Consider the following 7,189-nt stretch of genomic DNA (forward strand, 5'->3'; position numbering starts at 1 on the left):
ATTTTTGAGCTTTGATTATTGTCCAATACACACTTTATGGCCAAAAGTATGTGGACACCTTACCATCACACCCATATGAGATGTTGGACTTTCAATTTCAAAAGGATATTATATGTGGTTGGTCCTATTTTGTGGGTATAACAGCTTCCACTCTTCTAGGAAGGCTTTCCACAAGATTTTGGAGTGTGTTTGTGGGAATTTGAGCTCATTCAGTCAATACAGCATTTGTGAGGTCAGGCACTGATGTGGGATAACAAGGCCTGACTCACAACTGATGTTTCAGTTCACTCATAAGTGTTCAGTGGGGTTGAGGTCAGGGCTCTGTGCAGGCCATTGAAGATTCTTCACACATAACATGTCAAACCATGTGTTTATGGAGCTCAATTTGTGAATGTGGCAATCATGCTGGAACAGTAAAGGGCCTTCCCAAAACTGTTGCCACAAAGTTAGAAGCATGTAATTCTCTGAAATGTTTTTGTATGCTGTAGCATTAACATTACCCTTCACTGGAACTGAGGGACTTAAAAACTGAAAAAACAGCTCCAGACCATAATCCCTCCTCCACCAAACTTTACAGTTGGCAGTGTGCATTCATGTAGGTAACGTTTTTCCCAACATCCACCAAACCCAGATTCATCCATCAGACTGCCAGGTAGTGAAGCATGATTCATCACTCCAGAGAACACATGTCCACTGCTCCAGAGTTCTGTGGTAGCATGCTTTACACCACTTTACTGTTTTGTGACTGAGCTGTTGTTGCGCATAGATGCTTCCTTTTCACAATATTTCACAATAGCAATTATAGTTGACCAGGGCAGATCTAGCAGTGCAGAAATATCACTAACAGACTTGTGGCAAAGGTGACATCCTATGACAGCGTCACATTTAAAGTCACCAAACTTATCAGTATGACCATTTCTACTGTCAGTGTTTGTCTATGAAGGCTGCTCGGCCTTTTTCTTAATTTTGTACACATTAGCAATGGGATTGGCTTAAATGCCTGAACTGAATTAGGAAGGATGTCCACAAACTTTTGGCCATATAGTAGTATTTGTGATTTAGTGCAGTTTATTTTCATGTTGGGTTTGAGAGTTAAGTGTTATTGTGTAGGTAAGCATTTACAGTTTGAGCTATATAAATACAAAAGAAATGAGAAGTGAATAAAAGAAAATTAGAAATTGTGTTTAGAAGAAATATTGATGAAGTTCAGCCTTTTTTTTATCTCAGAGCAATGCAGAGAAACTTATATACTTGGTACAAGCAGAGTTGATTACTGTAAAGCTCTTCTTACTGGGCTTCCTAAGAAAACAAAACATCTTCTATAACTTGTACAAAATGCAGCAGCACAGATTCTAACAAAAACAAAACAGATAGATCACATCACTCCCATTTAGAAAGGACTGCACTGGCTGTCTGTGTCTTTCAGGATAGATTTTAAAGTTCTGCCACTAGATTTTAAGGCTCTAAATGATTAAGCATCTGTGTACTTCACAGAATGACCATCTGTTTATATTCCAGCATGAGATCTTAGATCTCCTGATATATGTAAACATCAAATATGGTGTAAAATAACAGCATGAAATAGAAATATTTTCTGGAGTAAAAGGTAAAGACCCAGCAGAAACAGCTACATCATATGAGTGCATGATATTTGGAATAATTGCACAGTACTGTGGAGTTTGTACCACATAATTTCCCACTTAACATCTAGAACCTGTTGGACAGTGTAAATAGACTGCTTTCAGCATGGGACATCTGTCTATGTATCACCCAAGCTAATAATAATAATAATAATAATAATAATAATAATAATAATAATAATAATAATAATGATACGAAGAAGAAGAAGAATGTGTCAAATGAAAAAACACACATGGCTTTGCTGCAACGCATTTATTAAGACACATGCTTAATCAAGGGTGCTCAATCGTGGTTCTGGAGATCTACCACCCTGTAGATTTCAGACCCAGCACACCTGCCTCTAATGTTCAGGTGCTCCTGAATGTCTTCATTATCTGGATCAGGTGTGATTAAAGGTGGAGCTAAACTCTGTAGGGTGGTAGATCTCCAGGACCAGGATTGAGCACTCCTGTGCTAAGTGCTTAAGATGGTGGAGTCATGCACTGGAAGGGGTTGGGCAGTGCCTTGCGGATGGCCGTGAAGATCCTGGACAGACGTTTGCGTGTTTTCCTAAAGGCTGATTCTCTCTGTTCAGCTGCAAAAGAGAAATCAGAACAACAGCAAATGACAAAACAGTCAACATCCAGTAAATTCTAATATATTCTACATTACATATAGAAGAATAAAAGAGCAACACTGTGAGGCTCAGCTTATGAAACACTGGTCTGAGCACGTCCACTGTGAATTAACGGCTCTGTGTGTATTGTTTCATGTACTTACACTTCTGAAGATTTCCAGAGGACGAGGTAGACTGATGATGGTCAGACATCATGCCAGCAGGACAAACTTTACTTGATTTCTAGATGATCAAACATTTAACAAAGAAAACAGAAAAAAACAACATTAACAACAATAACACACAGTCTTATATTTAACACAATACTTCATAATGTAGCAACTCATATGATTAGTATGATTTCTGATCATCCAGTTATTAATAATTAAAAAGTCCACTACCTTTACTCCAGGACTGAAGACGGGAGCTTTTTTACACAGAATGAAATGAAATCCTCGACTGCTCTTTTTCACAGCCACAGGGTTTGGATCCGAGGAACGGTGGTCATTTAATGGGCTGGAGCTGGAAGAGTAGGTTTCATAATCCTTGTTAGAAATGCTGTGATTATCCAACGTCTCTTTCACCATCTTACTGCCAGCCCTGCTTGAGGTTGTGGGTGACACAGCAGGTGACTTGAAATCCAATGGAGAGACGTCCTGACTCCTTTCAGGTTTAGTTTGCTCAGAATCCACGAGCAATAACAGAGGATCCTCTATTCTGCTCTGTGAGTCTGTGAGCGCCTTAGTCAAACGGCTTTCTGAATCAGTGACGGCACATTGTGAGCCAGCTGACTTGTCTGAATGTCTGTCCTGGCCTTTAGAACCTGCCCTTGTACTTGCTGAGTTCAGACTTAGCAAGTGTAGGAGTAAGGTCTTAACTGATTCATCTACAAAAACGCAGACTAGCGATGAAGGTACTTGGACTGGATCCCTCAGCAGATTCTTCCTCACCCAAGATGCATCTAGAACAGAGTCTGAGGAACGTTTCCAAACACGTGATGGCCCTTTTATATGTCTGAGAACCTCAAAGTTGGTTAGTCTATCTGCATGACATCGTATGGTTTCATCAGAAATCGGATGTTGCAGTTGGTTCGTCTGTTGGAGAGACTGAGGCTGGGGCACTGCTACAGTTTCAGCAGCAGAATCAGACTTCTCAATCACGTCGTACTCAGGGTCAGTAGTTCTCTCTGACACAGTAAATACTGACGAGCTTGGAGTTTTTCTAGAAGTTTTAGACATGCTGTGGTGGGAGGTGGTTGGTGTGGCTTGAATTCTCTCTGAAGTATTTTCATTTTCTTCAGTACTGATGGATTTGTGAGAGATTCTCTGTCTAGCAGCACCCATTAAAAGATTATTAACTGCATCGGTCAGGAAGCTCTTAGGCTTAACAGTTATCAGTCTGAAAGGCTGTTCTGGAAGTGATTTTGAGCTGTGGAGAGGAACTTCAGAGGAGCTTGGCAGAAGTAGCTCACTCTTGTATAACTCCACAACTTTGCCAATAACCTCATCTGTACAAGAGTCTAAATTATTCTGGATTCTTGCTGATATTATATGAGGAGGTGATCTGACTGATAAAACCCTCTCAGATTCCAGCTCTACTCCTCCTGTAGGCTGATCTTGTGGGGAAATCTTGCTTCTTTCTGAAAATGACGTCTGGAGCCCCAGTAGAAATCCAAAAACTTTCTTCTGCACACCTCTATATATGCTGCGAGAAGCAGAGGGTACACTTTCCTTTCTCTTAGAAGTTGGTGTAGATGAACTAGAAGCACTATCTGATGGGACAGACAGACAACACTTCTGCAAGTATTTCAAAAAGCTTCTGATAATATCTGAAGCTGTCGACTGGGCTTGAATGGATAAGGAAGAGGCTGGAACAGACGGCTGAATAGCAGTTGAGCTGGAGGAGGACTGGAATGACTGGGTGAAACCTGAGGTAGAAAGTCTTTCCACACTTTTTAGAAGTATTTCACCAACAGTCTGTGTTGCTTTGCTCTGGAACTGAGCACTGAAAAGGCTCTCAACAGAACGGTGTGAAGACCTACAATCAAGTGCAGTGTCTTTAAAATCAGAGTCAAGTTCAGGGAAAGGCCTGTTCTTACACTCTCTGAGATCACTGCCCGATGCACTAGACTTTGATGAGGATCTGCTAGATCTGGCAATGTCTCCCAAACACTGAAATATGTTATATATTTTCACTGAGTCTTCATCTCCTTTTTGGGCTTGACACTCAGGGGATGCATCTGAGTCATAAAGATGGACAACCTCAGTAATAATGCTGTTTGTGGATGAAACAGTGAGATCATCTACGTGAGAAGCACTGCGGACTGTAGAGAGCTGCAAATCACCCTGTGTTGGGCAAATTGTCTGGCTCTCAAAACAAGTCATGAAAAGCGGCTGAAGATAACTTCGCACCCTTTCAAACAAATTCAAGGGGGCTGAACGAGACCCTCTCGCTGAAACATCAGATGTACTTAGCACTTTTGTAGATGGCTCAACTGGAAGTGCAACAAGTGACCTAATTATAGTATCCGAGTCACTTTTGCTAGTAATCACACTCGACTCAACGAGTTTATCCAAAGCATCAATGACGATTCCTGCAACATCTACAGCAGCACTGTGTAAATCTCTGGAGGAAGATTTAGATGATGTTGATGCACAAAATGAAACCTGCTGTGATGTGCTTTTCACCAGAACGTCACTCACCACCTGAATGGCCTTAGTTAGAAATCCTTCAGACATGACTGATGACGTGTTTACTTCAGGCTGGTAGAAGACTGGGACGACGTCTGAGCTGCTAAACTCATGGATTTTTTGCTTTTCTAAAACTCCCTCATCATTCTGGTCACTTGAACGGAGACTTGCAGACTTGATGACTTTACACTCTTCAGATGAGCTGGACTCAACAAGCTGTACCTCTTTCTTGTACAAATCCAGGACATTGTAAATTATGTCATCTGTGCAAGAATCTACATCAGCCTGGTTTCTTGGAGGTGTTTTTCTGTCATCTGTGTGCAAAGATTCTGCTGGTTTCAGTCTCTGATTGTTGGTTCCAAACTCAGTTGATGTGAGGAGAGACTCTTTTTCTGACTGTGATTCTTGGAGCCTCAAAAGAAATCCAAAAATCTTGTACTGCACATTTTTATAGAGTCTACGAGCAGCAGAACGGAAGGTCTTTGGTGAAGGAGTTGGTTCTGTTATGCTTTCATGATCCACCTGATCAGAGGACATTTTCTGTAAACCATTCAAAAAGGTGTTTGTAATGTCTGATGCAGCTGATTCCACAAGAACTGATGATGAGTAGGATTGGACAGGTTGGCTCTCAGGCATATCTACCTCCTTTAATATGACGCCATCGCTTTCTTCCTTGCTGGAGTGAACTGACACTGTGACTGAAACTTTCGCACATGTTTTGAGGAGAGCATCACTTACAACTTGTGTTGCCTTCTCCTGAAACTCGCTATTGAAAAGACTCTCAATACGTTGTAGTGAAGGAGAGCTACAAGATCCAGCTTCTTTGTCAACAATCACTGATTCAGGAGATGAGATGTCTTTACTCTCCTCTAAATCAGTGCATTCCAAACTCCTTTTGGAAGAAGATCTGCTAGTAGTGATCATTTTTTCTAGCTCCTGCGTCACTCTGTGGACTCTCAGTTTGGATGCCATTGACAGTTGTGAGGTTTTACCTCCTGTAGATCTGTGGGAATTAGAACTTAAATCATCTTGATGATAAAGACGTGTGATCCCACCAATCACATCATTTGTGCAGCTGACTGTGAGATGATCTATTAGAGAGGTCTGTGAAGCATTTGATGAGGGTACAGTGTTTTGTTGAAGCTCTGTACTTCTTTTCTTCACAAATTGGTTGAACACATTGAAGAACATCTTCAGCTTCTCATTAATTCTGTGAAAAATGGAGTCCTTAGCTGTGTCGCTGCTTAGAGGACGAAGAAATTTCCTGATTTTCATAGAGGGACTAGTTGATGAGAATGTGTCCATATTGCCTTGAATCGTGTTAACAATGTCCCTAGACGTGGCATCCAGATGACTTCGCATCAAATCAGTTGGGAACCCTGAGCGAGCCATTGCCTCTAACATTGAGTCCAGATCTGTTTCACTGGCGAGGCTGCTGGGCATCTCAGGGGAGCTGCTGCTCATGTCCCAAATCCCAGTATTACTGAGAAGTAGCTGACTTACAGCCCTGGTGGCCTTTGTCTGGAGCTCCTCAGGTGGCAGGTGAACTTTTTGCTTCTCGTAGTCCACAAACATGGGTTCCTCTACTTCTAAGGTCGAGGCAGTCTGGATGAGCTTTTCAGCAGTGGCCCTCAGCAGATCACTGGTTTTATGATCAGTTCTCTCAGAGCTGTTTCCCTCCAGGACATCAAGCACCACCACGATTATCTTACCCGTCAGAGCTTCAGTGTCTGATTCAGGTTCGTCTTGTGCCTCTCTCAGATCTGTTGTGTCCTTAAGTTGAGAACGTCTCATTTTACCTTCCAGAATTTTCAGCATTTCTTTAGCCACTAGACTGCACGTTGTCTTCCAGTCCTTGGACCATGAGGATTCTTTACAGGAGGCGACCTTGCAGATTGATTCTTCCATCGCCATTTTCACCTCACTGACAAAATCCTCAACAATGTGGCATATAAGATCAGATGGATCCACTGGAGATCTAGTTTAAGATAATGAGACAAACACACGACGAAAACAGTCGTTAACATCATGTTCTTTTTCATTTGTAACACAACAGTTCACACTCTTACAAAAGAGGGTTCTTCAAAGGTTCTTTAGTGAACACAGTGGTTGTCTAAAGAACCCTGACATCTCAAAGAATCTTTTGCATGCTTAAACAGTTCTTTGTTTTGTGAAATAGCTCATCAGATTGACTGAAGTATTGAAATATTTTTATTATCAAACTGGGTTGTTCTGTTGTAATGATGTCAAGCCATTTCACAAT

The sequence above is a fragment of the Colossoma macropomum genome, unplaced genomic scaffold (genome assembly GCF_904425465.1).
Source record: "Colossoma macropomum unplaced genomic scaffold, Colossoma_macropomum, whole genome shotgun sequence".
Classification (NCBI taxonomy): Eukaryota; Metazoa; Chordata; class Actinopteri; order Characiformes; family Serrasalmidae; genus Colossoma; species Colossoma macropomum.